The sequence below is a fragment of the Erpetoichthys calabaricus genome, chromosome 5, assembly GCF_900747795.2.
Source record: "Erpetoichthys calabaricus chromosome 5, fErpCal1.3, whole genome shotgun sequence".
Classification (NCBI taxonomy): Eukaryota; Metazoa; Chordata; class Cladistia; order Polypteriformes; family Polypteridae; genus Erpetoichthys; species Erpetoichthys calabaricus.
Genome location: NC_041398.2, coordinates 128,162,553 through 128,176,592, shown reverse-complemented (window position 1 = coordinate 128,176,592; position 14,040 = coordinate 128,162,553).

The window sequence follows — 14,040 nt, the reverse complement described above, 5'->3', positions numbered from 1 at the left end:
AGGCAGTCTGAAGTAACTAAAGATTCCTCTCAGGTTAAGAGAAATGTTGTTATAGTAAATGATGACTCTGAGTTTACAAGTTCTTGACGTGAGTCAAGCAGCGACATTTTGATTGTCTTATGTTAATCTTTACCACTTATAATTTATAACTACTTTAATGTTGTGTGGTGATGTCATTAATGCACTTCCATTCTGAATGTTTGTCGCCATGACACCAAAGCGTCGCTAGGGTCAGGCATTATATGCATGTGTTTGTGTGATATCACTGGGACATGGTCAGATGAGGAGGCCTTCTTATTAAAGGGCAACATGCTCACAGAAGACTTCACTTTTTCAGAAACAAAAAACCTTTTCTTTTTGTGAGAGAAACTCAATTTTGCCTTTTGTTTTTGAGCAGTGCCCTAACTTCAAGTTGGTGGATTTCTTTCGATTTCTTTGCTGATCTTTTTTCGTCTGGCATTTGGATCTTAGCTCCTCCAACTTGCAGGAAATATTCGGGGGTTGATGGCAGGGTTGGAACTGTGGTGCTGAAGTGTCACCTGTTGCACTGCTGCACTTGGTTCCTAATTTGGGATCCTGAGGTGGTTTGTCCAGTGGTGAGTGCAGCCACCCGCTGTATCAGTGCATGCTCCCAAACTCTCTGTTATGTCTAAATGGCTCCTTAAAGCATCACATTCTGGTTATTTTAACCTTTTTGTTCTGACCTTTAAGTAAATATCAAAATGGTGACAGCAATACTTTTTTATCACTGCTGCCTTTTTCATTTTCCATGCCCCATTCAGCATGCGACTACAGCATGACTACTGCAGGCTGATATACAGTATGTGGTCCAACTACAAATATCCCACAGAAGAAGGAGCAGAGCCCAGCCCCATTGTAACAACTGGCAGACCTTAATTCTGTCTAATAAATAAGTGTCAGGTGACATTCTAGCTTCTCGGAACATTTTTTGGGAAAAACAAAAATCTAAAGTAATAGGATTAATTAATACATATTATCAACAGCATTACCAAACGCAGCATTGTCAGTAGGGATTTGCAGACTTTTGAAGATTTATGAATCAACATTTAATTCTAAAACAGCTTGTGGTATTTTATACTTTTTTCAGTTGTGCCTCTCTAAATGTTGCATCCCTTCTGTATAACTAAATCCTCCAAGAATTGTTTTTCTTCCCTCTTTCTTAAAAAACCTAATGCAAATTATTAATCATAAAAAAATGACAAAAATGAGTGTTATGGCAAAATGCTGCTGGGTTTCAGTTTGTATGAGTCAGGAGAAGGAAAGTCTGAACAATACAATAAATGCTGTGGTGAATGTTGTGCTCACCATTTCACTAACCTCAGCTTTTATGAGCAACAAGCAGGGCCCTAATTTTAAAAACTGGTTTTATTGTTTATGATGCATTGCCCTTAACTGACCTTTTACACTGCTGACATTTTCTGGAAGAAGGATCAGATTGATTTAAAATCCTAAAATTTCAGTTTCTTTCTTCATTAGCTGTAACTAAAGATTCCTGAATACAGAAGCCACATGCTTATTGTCAGAAGCTGCTGTTCTGGCAACTGTTTGTGTAATGATCCTTAGTGGAAAGAGGTGAATGGTGTTTCAGCATTAACATATACGTCATGGTTTTAAAGTAATCGATCGTTCCAGCTGCAGATTCTGCAATAATCCTAATCTTCACTGTCAGTTAATTATTATTTACTGTATTTTCTGTTTTTCATGCTTAACGTAATCAGAAGACTCTTTATAAAGCATTAATTTATTGCTCCATGTAAGGTAAATCAAACACTGTATTACTGTAAATGCACTTTGTGTAAAACCAAATAATAAGATGAATACTTTGAAAGGAGATAGACACTGGGAAATCAAAAAAAAATCAATAACAATAACCAACTGAATATAAAAATATCTCAGTGAAAATGGATTGCTAGGCATGGGTCCTAAGACTACGTAGTCTTTTGAGCAACCTCCACAGAGTGGGTGCCCAAGATTGAATGTGCACACTTTGAACACTACATGCATTTAATCTCAGTTTTTGCAAAGGTTACTGTGCAGTAATTGTTCTGCCTGGGCGTTCATTTTCAGAGTTTTGTTGGTTAGATTTAGTGATGTAAAGGTTACTGTAAAATAATTAGACAGCTAGCATAGGACACCTGCTTCATGTATACATAATATGAGGAATGTTTTCCATAATGTTTGGGGCAAAGACACATTTTTCCTTGATTTTACCTCTCTTCTCTACAATTTATTATTACAAATCAAATAATTCAGACATGATTAAAGTGCACATTGCTGACTTTTATTTGAGTATTTACATATGTTTTGTTCACACCATGTACAAATGACAACACATTTTCTACAAGGTCCCTGCATTTTAGGGCACCATAATGTTTAGGACATAGCAATGGCAGGTATATTAGAGCAGTCCTAATTATTACTTTTTTGCATATCCCTTGAAATGCAATACCTTCTTAAAGTCTGTGATTCATAGACTTCATCGGGTGCTGAGGAACTTCTATGGTGATGCCCTACCAAGCCTCTAATGCAACCATCTTCAGCTCTTTCTTGTTTTGGGGGCTTGTTCCCTTAAATTTCCTCTTCAGAATAAGAGGGAATGCTCAATTGGATTTAAATTCATTTAAATGAAGGAAATGATTGGCCATCCACCTTTTCACATCCTTAAGGCAGCCACGCAGATTGTTGGTTGGATTTAGGGATGAAAAAAGGCCATAGTCAGCAAGAAGTAGCATACCACACTGGATTTTCAAGATGTGGTACTCAAGCTGTCATAAAGAAATTTGAAGAAACAGGGCAAGCTAAAAACAGGAAAGATAGTGGAAGAACCCAAAAATTCACTTGCTTAACAGACGAAAGGAAATCCAGTGAAGGACCTACTCAGTCATCTGGCATTTCAGTAAATGCTTCTTCACACATGCAAAGAAGCCTTAAGAGAAATAGTCTTGTAGGAAGCTATTCTCATGGAAGTGCTACAAACAGATGACATTGCAGTACGCAAAAGACCAGAAGGCATAGTGTGACAAACAGTACCAAAAAGGCTTATGGGAAAATGATGCCAAGTTTGAAATATTTGAGTCAAGACGAGACCAGTGTATCGGAAGAAGAATTTGCAAGTAATACATTAATACTTGTCTGTAGCTTTCTGTTAATTGTAGTGATATTTCTGTCATGGATTGCCAAGACATTTCAGGCAGTGGCAAAGAGAATATCAGAGGTGCGCACCTCGCTTTTTCTTATGCCACATCACATCCCAGTGAGTGAGGTAAATTGTTAGTACCTGAGGCATGCATCTCCATCTTTCTAGAAGACCACAGGAACAGTATGGAAGGCATGTATGTACTTCTTTTTCATTCCACTGCAGTTTGTATTGAGTGAAACAGAGCAATAACCCAAAAGAAGCATGTCATGTTCTTTCTTGCACCCTGGTGGGAGATATGAAACAAGAGTATGGCAGGAATATGTCTTTCTGCTTCAAACCATACAGTATGTGAGACAGAGAGAAAGAGATAGTGTGGGTGGGAAGCAAACATTTCACTCATCTCGTGCCACCATGAATCATGATGGTTGTTAAAGAGTGAGAGTATGGAAGGCATGTACCTCCATCGTTCTCTTCTTAGAATCATGATGACTGTTTGAGAGTGAAAGTATGAGAGACATGTGCCTCCATCTTTCTTATCTTCTTAAAATCTTTGTGATTGTTTGAGAGTGAATGAGAGGCAAGTGTCTTCATCTTACTTTTCTTAAGGATTAAGGATTTCATATTCGAATGCATAATGTTCTAACAATTATCTGCATATCTAAAGGAAAATATATCCAGATCATCTTGGACATCTGCAAAAGCAGTTCTGGATACAATTAAATACTTTTCATTTTTGGTAAGTAATAATTTGAATGTTAGGGCTTTATAAAATACTAGGCATTCTGTTAATGACTGTCAGTAAGTCTTTCTTTTTTTTAAAAAAAAAATCATGGTGGCTACTTGGAACAGATTAATTTTCCAGGCCCCACTTAGATAACTGACTCTCAGTTTGCTACAGTTTTGCACATAATCTTAAGAAATTTGAATGTAATCCTTAAATATACTGTATATAGCTATGACACACACGTTTTTAAGATGACAGAATTACTCAATTACTCTTTTACTCAATAATCGTAACACCAGAGTGTGGCAATGCATTGCATATTGATTAGCACATGTAAGTTTAGAATTTCTCTGTATGCTATACGCATGATCTGATATAAAGATAAAAACCTATCTGGTCAAATTCAATGGAGTGATGACTCCTGAGAAATATAAACAAATACTTATTCCTCATTTTGTACTTCTGGGACCCCAAGCACACTGCAAACACCTACTTGAAGCAGACATCTACAGATGGAACACTAATAGTATTAGAATGGTGACCTCACTGCCCCAAACTCATCATAACTGAAGATGTCTAGGATCATCAGGACAGGGAGGAAAAAAAAAGAAGCAGGCAAAGTCAAAAAAAAGAATTATCACAAATCCTACACAAAACTTAAAAGAAATGACTACAGGACTACTTTGAAAAAAAAGACACTGCAGTGTACCAAAGTGAATGGTTTCAGTTTTGCATTTCGAGATAAATTATAAAAAATATTGAATTCTCTTGTCTTGTCACTTTTGTTTGTGTCAATGTTTATTTGTGGATATTTTATTGTTATACATTTTTTTCACAAGCAAATCTATGTGAAGTGTCCAGATAAAAAGTTTAAATGTGGCTGAAAGTGGTAACATATTGTATGTTGATGGCACACGCAAATAAGAATTTCACTGTATGCTCTGTACATGACAATAACTCTAATAATGACCCTTAAACACTAAAAAATATTTTCTTGGATGGACTGTGGCTTGTGTGTACTGTGTTCTACTGTGTGTTATATTTTTATTCAGTTAAAAGTGCAACTGTTGGTGGTGAGCAGGGACCAGACGTGATTCTTAAATGAGAATACAACACTAGGGACAACCGGTTAAAAAGTGTTTAGTGAATAGCGGAGAAATCCTGCTCTGCAATGGCTGCACCCAGAGGGGCATCTTACAAGATGCAAGGTAATTAATTTGTGCACATTAATAACAGAGGAGACATACACACACACACACACATATATATACAGTACTTAGACCACCACAGCTGCACTCATTTGAGAAGTGATTCTGTTTGCTATGATATCTTTCTGCCATTCTGACAATTGCATCTCTATATGGCAAAACAGCAACAGAGTTTAGATAAGCATTGTGGTCAATGGATGTACAATGTCTTAAAATGCTGGCACTGCATATTTACATTTCCAATGAGACAGTGATGTTAACTTCCTTTAGTTACTCGTTTGGATGGGCAGTCAGAATTTTTGTGCTGTGTTGACTTGTCTGTGATTTACTGGTGACGTTAGACAGATTCGTTGATTCAGGTGTTTTGAGTACTGAAATCTGCATCTCCTGTGGCTCTTCATTTTCACCTTTCTTAATGACAGCTGAATTGATGGGGTGTGACACTTGGTTTATTTCAAATGCATATTTTACAGTTCATATTTTCACAAGCATAACTGCCAGTTCTTTTAAATTCACATCGACTTTTACAGTTTCCTCGGAATGGTAAACAGAGAGCACACCCAACACCTCCAACAACATATCGTTAATGTTTACCACTCATCCATTGATGTATTCAAATGCCAGTGTATAATCTGACACTATTTTGCTGGAGAATGTGAATTTCCCCTTGGGATTAATAAAGTATCTATCTATCTATCTATCTATCTATCTATCTATCTATCTATCTATCTATCTATCTATCTATCTATCTATCTATCTATCTATCTATCTATCTATCTATCTATCTATCTATCTATCTATCTATCTATCTATCTATCTATCTATCTATCTATCTATCTATCTATCTATCTAAAGGTTTTTCACTTTCTACAAGTTGTTTATTTTTAACATTTGCAATATGCTCTCTGCACACGCAACACACATTTACATGTTTAATGGGTTTTTTAGGAGGATTTTTCGACTGTTCGGCATAAACTGAAGCTTGCTCTCTGTTGGACCAGGTAAATGAGAACACCACTGATCTTTGCAGTTCAAAATCACTGCCCCTACTTTGAGCACTGCCTTTATGAGGCATTGGATTGGTTTAGAAATGTGACACTCAATGAGTCATTCTATTGTTCCCACCCAGTTTTCAGCAAAATTCACTCATGGTTGTCACCAGATGTGTAAATTGTATTGTATGTTTGGCTTCAGCCAGACTAGGTGAAGAGTAAGGGCTCATTTATACTTCACGCTTAGAACGTGTACACTCACGCATCATGGCTGCCACATGTTCTCAGCGTTCATTTGATGCATCCTCTGAGCAGGTCCTCAGAAATTAACATGACGCGTGCGCGAGTTGCAGTACAAGCAAAAAGGCGGGGGGCGCAGTGTGCTAAAAGTTGAAATGTGACGTCAGAGTCTCTGTTTACTATCTACATGTGACAGAAAGCCGCTTTGCGGATCCTACGAGATCGGTGTGCGGCCTTCGATGTTTGATAAATGGTTCGATGTGGTGAAGCAAAATGCCGACATACAGATGTATTCATGGTGCTTTTATATTCAAGTGTTGCATATTCCCGATCGTAATGACACGATACATTTTAAAAATCTCACATACTGTCTTCTGTGCTGCCTTTTTTTCTAGGGCTTCCTCTGGTCCTGACAGCAGCGGATCGCCAGCAATAGATCGCCACACTGAGCACATTAAATGTATGATATTCCAACTCTCTGCACATTTAGAATCCTTAGATTTATACTTGATATCACTTTCATGATGAAAAGCATTAAAGTATGCATATTGCATTTTACAGATAAATCTGTAATTTCATTTAAATAATGAATACTGTTAATAATTACACACATGGGGGTGACACAGTGGCGGAGCGTTAGCGCTGCTGTTTTGCAGGGAGTCACGTCGTTGGAGTTTACATGCTTTTCTGCTGGGTTTCCTCAGTGTACTCCAGTTTCCTTCCAAAGAGATGCAGATTTGGGGATTTGGTGCTGCTAAAATGACGCTAGTGTATGTGTGTGCTTGTATTCACCTTACGATGAGCTAAGGCCTCGTCCAGGGATTGTTTCTCACTCGTGCCCAATGCTTGCTGGAATGGACATATCCCTGGATTTAATCAATAAACATCCTTTTCAGAGATATTGCAGTAAGGTGTCATCGGAATTTAATGGGTGTTCTAGGCAATTCACAACACAGAGAAGCCGAACCAGTTCTCACCGTGATAATATCTCGCACTGCCATCTGGCGGATTCCTCCAGATTTACATAAAGTATGCGCGCAAGTATAAACACTACAATGCTTGCGTAGCAGGAGTGTGCGCTGCAGTATGCATCGTGTCGCGTGAAGTATAAACTCGGCCTAAAGGCTCATTTATACTTCACGCTCAGAACGTGTACACACACGCATCATGGCTGCCACATGTTCCCTGCGTTCATTTGATGCGTCCTCTGAGCACATCCCCAAAAATTAACACAACGCGTGCACAAGTTGCAATACCAGCAAAAAGTCTGGGAGCACAGTAAGATAAAAGTCGGAATATGACGTCAGAGTCTCTTTTTACTATCTACAAGTGACAGAAAACCGCTTTGAGGGACCTACGGGATTGATGTGTCCGCTTCGATGTTTGATGAATGGTTTGATGTGGTGAAGCAAAATGCTGACATACAAATGCATTCGTGGTGCTTTTATATTCAAGCGTTACATATCCCCCAACGTAATGACACAATATATTTTAAAAGTCTCACATACCATCTTGTGTGCTGTCAAAAGCATCAGAATGTATGGCAGCGTATTGGAGTTATACAGAAAAAAATTAAGAACATAGCGAAAAGGTCTATTTTGTGGTTAAAGTGGAAATTTCAGCTTTAATCTGGAAATGTCCACTTTAACCTTGTAGTTTAATTTATTATTAAATGTCGTAAATGTCATCTTAAAACCAGTTGTTAATCGCTACATGCTTCTGGTTTTTCCTCCTGACTTGACAGCAGCGATAAGCAGCAATAGATCACCACACAGAACACATTAAATGTATGATATTCCAACTCTCTGCACATTTAGAGTCCTTAGATTTATACTTGATATCACTTTCATGATGAAATGCATTAAAGTATGTATGTTACATTTTACAGATAAATTGTTAACTTCATTTTCAGAGATATTGTGGCAAGGTGTTCTTGGAATTTAATGGGTGTTTCAGGCAATTCACAACACAGCGAAACCGAACCTGTTCTCACCATGATAATATCTCACACTGCCACCTGGTGGAATCTTCCAGATTTACGTAAAGTATGCATGCAACTATAAACAGTACAACACTTGCGTAGCAGTAGCGTCTGCTGAAGCATGCGTCGCCTTCATTGCCGGATTAAGGTGGGTGCTATTGATGCTGCAGCATTAGGCCCATTCCTGAAATAGGCCCAGATGAAAACAGACAAGTACGGTGAGTGTCGAATGCACATGCACCGATGCCGAGAAAAAATAGCCCTTTTTTGCGCTGCAGCATCAGGCCCAATTTTGTCTTAATCCGGCCCTGGTCGCATTCAGTATAAACCTGGCCTAACAGATAAACCATCTGTTTGACAAGAAATCACATCATCACGTTGACTTTATTAAAGATGTAACAAGGATTATGTTGGTGCTATTTCCTAACCTAGAAGTCAGCTTCAGGAATTTATTTGCCATTTCACTAAGTTCTGTTTTCTATTACTTTTTAAATTTTTTTTACTACCAAGGATGCATTTTTGACTGCTTTAGTATTTTTTAGTATAAATGTTTCATTGGTTCTTTAAGTAAAACAGTTCTATCTCTTCCAAACCTACAGTCTTATTCTGTTTTCTTCTCTACAGGTCTTTCTGGCCCATTCATTTTAAGAATGTGATTTTTATAGAACAGACAACGTAGATGCACAGAGGCACAGCAGGAATTCAAACCATACTCTATTTATGATCAGTTTCCTCTGTACTCTGTTTTCTCCTTAGGCTGTTCAATATAATAATCTACAAAGTAATCATTCCAGAGGGGTCATTTTCCAACCCCCTCAAAATCTGCTACTATTGACCACGAGATCGGTGCGAACGTCATACCAGTAGCTTCCTTTACTATATATACCCAGAGTTACTGCCCACATTAGGCATGAATCAGCAGGAGGCACACACATTCCTGAATACTGAAGCTACTGAACTCGTTTGCTGAAGAACCGTCTTCTCACCAAGAATGCAAAAATGTACATTCTGAAAATTGTATCTGTTTAGAAGTGGTTCATCACTGCTGCATATTTGAAATTAAAGAAGATGCTGCACCCGCATCTTAGCTTCATTGGTAATGGAATCCTATCCGTTTGTGGCCTTACCAATGATAAAGTGTTTTTCTGTGCCTGAAAACTTATGCAATGTGATCTGAGAATCTGAGTCATTGCTGGCATCTGAGTCATCACTGGCCATTTTCCTATCCGCCATGTAGTTTTTTTAGCACATTGTTTTATCTTCTTTTTCTTTGGTTTCTGTCCTTGTACTCTTTTTGGGTTTGCTAATGTGCCCAAAACCTACTTTTAGAGAGCTGTTGTGTTCCTGGAACTCTTGTATCGCTGCCTTCATTCAGGCTACAGTTTCCACTGCTCTGAGTGTAAGTCACAATTACTTTGGCGTAACTTCATTTCTTAATCCGTACAAAAGTCTGTTGTGTAGTGCAGTGTATCCTCCAGGCATCATCAAATCCACACTATTCTAATAAGCAAAGCCACCTACTGAGTCACAGTCTCAGTACTTATTTCTACATTTATTAATAGATACAACGATTATAGAAATATGGCAGCGGCTTATTATCAATTCCACATTGTGTCAGAATCTTCTTGGGGTTCAATTAATTTTATTTTTTTCTAGATAATTCTTCCTTGTTTTTATTTACTTTGTTTTTGTTGCTTTTAGTCATTGTCATGACAAAATTGCACTTGGTATTTTGGGACACTTTCTTTTCATGATATTTCATTGTGATGCATTAATTGATGATTTGTGACATGCTAGCTTGTTTCTTGTGTATTACTTTAAAAATAAATGAACAACAACAATAATTCCACTTTTTGTTTTTCATAATTTCAGGTTACTTACAAAGAAAACTTGACTATGATTAACTTGAATTGCTCCAAGGTACTCTGGCCCCAAAGGTCATGTGAAAAGAGAATTTCCCCTCGGGTATTAACAAAGTATATCAAATAAAAATATATTTTGCTCTTTTACGAAAACACACCGAATCGATCAGCCTCCATGTGTTTCAAGTTTGTATGCTGACCGCCCATATAAAAGATATTCTTCTTTCTTCATTAAAAAGCTCTTCCTGGTCACACACAGATTGTGGTCTTTCACAAGGACTTGAAGACACCTATTAAAAACAAAGCAGAAGGTAAATTTATTTCCACACTCATTTGTCACATTAACTGAATGAATTGCTAACACTTACCCTCTCCCTTTATCTTCCTCATTGGCTGTCTTTGGCACCCATTCTAACATAACATCCACACTTGTTTATGTAAAACTTTACTCTCAGGTTAGGTTTGTGAACATGCACTGGTACATCATGTTGCTGCACCTACCACATGATGGAACAGCTCGGGATCCTAGTTGGCAACCCACCCTCCGGAAATGACCCTCTGTCTGCTGCAACCAGGTGTTATGTTGGCATCCCAGTGGCCTGGTCAAACAAAGTCAAACCAGTGGCACACAAGGATTCTCCAAAGAGACACAGTACCGAAGGAGTCCAGTCCTCATTTCGGGTCACTGGATAACATCCATGTCTCATACCCATATAGCAAAACAGGAAGCTCCAGGAATCTAAAGACATGGACCTTCATCCTTTTGCAAAGATATCGGGAGTGCCACATGCATCCTTCCAGCGACCTCATGACACCCCATCCCCTCCCAATCCATCTACTGACTTCATAGGAAGAGTCACCAGAGACATGAATGTCACCGTTGAGGTAAGTAAACCACTCGATAAGGTCTACACTCTCGTTGCAGACAGACACACTGCTGACGGCTGTGCCAAAGAGGTCATTAAGGGCCTGGACACTCTCAAGCCCAGACACTCAGACTCCTCACTTAGTGTTTCGAGGGCCTTGATTAGTGCATGCATTGACTCTGCAAAAATCACAGCATCATCAACAGTCGAGATCAGTGAATCTTTCTTCACCAACAGATGCGCCCCACAGCTCCTAGACTCAACGACCTTGCCAAATACCCAGTCCATGCAAGCATTAAACAGAGTAGGAGCAAGAACACACCCCTGACAAACCCCAGAATTAACGGGAAAAACAAAGAGGTTCTGCCTCCACTCTGCACAGCACTCACAGTACCAATGTACAGGCCAGTCATGATATCCATCAACATTGAGGGGATCCTGCGAACTCTCAGGATGTCCCACAGGGCAGCTTGATCAACTGAGTCAAAAGCTTTACGAAAATCGACAAAGACTGCAAAGAAACTCTGTTGACATTCGTGTTTGCACTCCATGAGATTCCTCAGTGCCAGGATGCGTTCGATGGTAGACTTCTTAGGTGTAAAACCAGACTGCTCCAGGCACAGGTAGGTGAGCAAGTGATCACAGATCATATTGAGGACGACCCTAGCAAATACATTACCCAGCACCGAGAGTAGTGTTATCCCACCGTAGCTTCTGTAATCCAGACGATCACCCTTCCCTTTCCAGATAGAGATGACAAGTCCCGTTTTCCAGTCCGTCTCCCAAATGGAAGCAAAGATTGCTTACAATGCCAGGAGGACAGCCTTACCACCAACCTGGTGAAGTTCACCCCGGACACCACAAAATCCCTGCAGCCTTCTCTACCTTCAGCTGGTTCACCACCTGTGCAATCTCAGTGGGATTGGGTGGTTCACAGTTAATTGGAGGATCAACCTCAAGAACGATGGACCCAGAGATATCTAAAGTCCCAGTCAGAGGAAGTAGCCAGCCCAGTGGGTCACAACTGCAGTGTAATCCGTAAGGACCATTCCATCAGCCTCCCTGACTGTGACTCTCGGAGGAACAGATTTGGATGTGTGTAACGCTTTGATTCCTCTGTAAGCAGAACGTGGGTCACTAGACCATAGTTGGTGTGTCACTTGCTCACAGATGCGTCTAACAATGCCCCCAGTGCTGTCCTTCTCAGTTCCCGTTACAGACCGGAGTGGCCATCAAGCCATGCCCTGGTACTCCTCTCAATGATATTCAGAATGCCCCGCGAGAGGAAACATCTCATTCTGGGAACACTGGTAACACCAATACAACCCTCAGCAACCTTCAGGGTCTTGTCACGGAAGGTCTCCCACATCACATTAGAATCGGCTATTGCACCCAAGTCCGTATGTTCCTCACACAAACTGCATGAAAACTCTTCAGAAACAACCTGATCTTGGAGTCTGGCCAGGTCTAGCCTCATTTTCCTAGTAGGTGGTAGCCTACTGGATCTAAGCAGGATCTTCAGAGTAGTAAAAAGAAGTCTGTGGTCAGAATTCACAAATTGGGCACTTCTGTACACCTTGTAATTTTTTAAAAGCCTCCAGCCTGCCCACGAGGATGTGATCAATCTTCTTCTACACACCAATATTGGAGTACCAAGTCCAGCGATGTGGCTCAGGACACTGGATCCAGGATCCAACGATTCGCAGCCCCTGACCCTTTGCAAGGAATCAAGTCAAGGAATATGGAGCCACTTTCACCACATCCCCATAGCCAGCCCTGTCAATGCAAGTGGTTACACTGAAGTCACCCATAACCAAATGAGTGTCACCTCGTGGGCACCCATCAACCACTGAGCGAAGTTGGGAATAAAATGTCTCCCCAACTGAGACATCACTCACTGCGGTTGGAGCATAAACTGAGACAACAGCCAAGGCACCCAGAGAGTGCGGTAATCTGAGTCTCATAGTACGCTAGTTGAGAGGAGTGACATCAGACACCACCGGAAGGAGCCGATCCGCTACAGCAACAGTTACTCCCTGAGTAAGGTAGCCATCAGAGTGACCAGACCAATAAGAAGTATACCCACCTACAGAGATCAGCACAGTCCCAGGTCTGCGCACTTCAGAGAGTGCCAACACTGAAATGTGGAGTTTATGCAGTTCCTCTGACAGCAGAGGAAGTTGATCATCATGCTGGAGAGACAAGACGTTCCACGCATCTACCCGGATGGGCCACCTCAGACTAGGACACAAGTGCTGCCGTGTACTGGGTGACTCCTCAGCACCACACCAGGTCTGCGCACCTCAGAGAGTGCCAACACTGAAATGTGGAGTTTATGCAGTTCCTCTGACAGCAGAGGAGGTTGATCATCATGCTGGAGAGACAAGACGTCCCACGCTCCTACCCGGATGGGCCACCTCAGACTGGGACACAAGTGCTGCCGTGTACTGGGTAACTCCTCAGCACCACACTAGTTCTGATCCCCTACAGGCCTGACCCCATTGGTTCTCCGACGGTATCGACTTTTCCGGGGATGGGGCTCCCAAGGGCTTTCCCCCATCCCCTTCATAATGCGAGCAGCCTTCCTATGGGTGACTACAGCATAGCTACTAACGCGGAGAGCAGAAAGGAGCCCTGTCTCTCGTCTCAGAGCCGCGTGACTTTTTTTTTTTTTTTTTCACGATGGCTGTTGTGCCAATCTTTCTACCAACCCCCATGATTTCCCTTCAAGTTGGAGGACTGCTTGCAGGGCAGGATTCAGTTTAACATCATACCCAGAACTAACTTTAGTCTACTTCAGATAAACACCTGATGAAGGCACTGGAAGCAAATTGTTGTTTATGACATGCATTTTTTTTCAGTATGGATTTAACTTTCCCCAGTATTTTCCATTTTCATATGCAACCCACCTCCTGTTCAACCCTTAACTACTCGTGCTTGTGTATTTTGTACACTAATCTCAGTTATTTTTGTCCAGTGTGCTTTTACTTGAACCTATCGGCAGCAT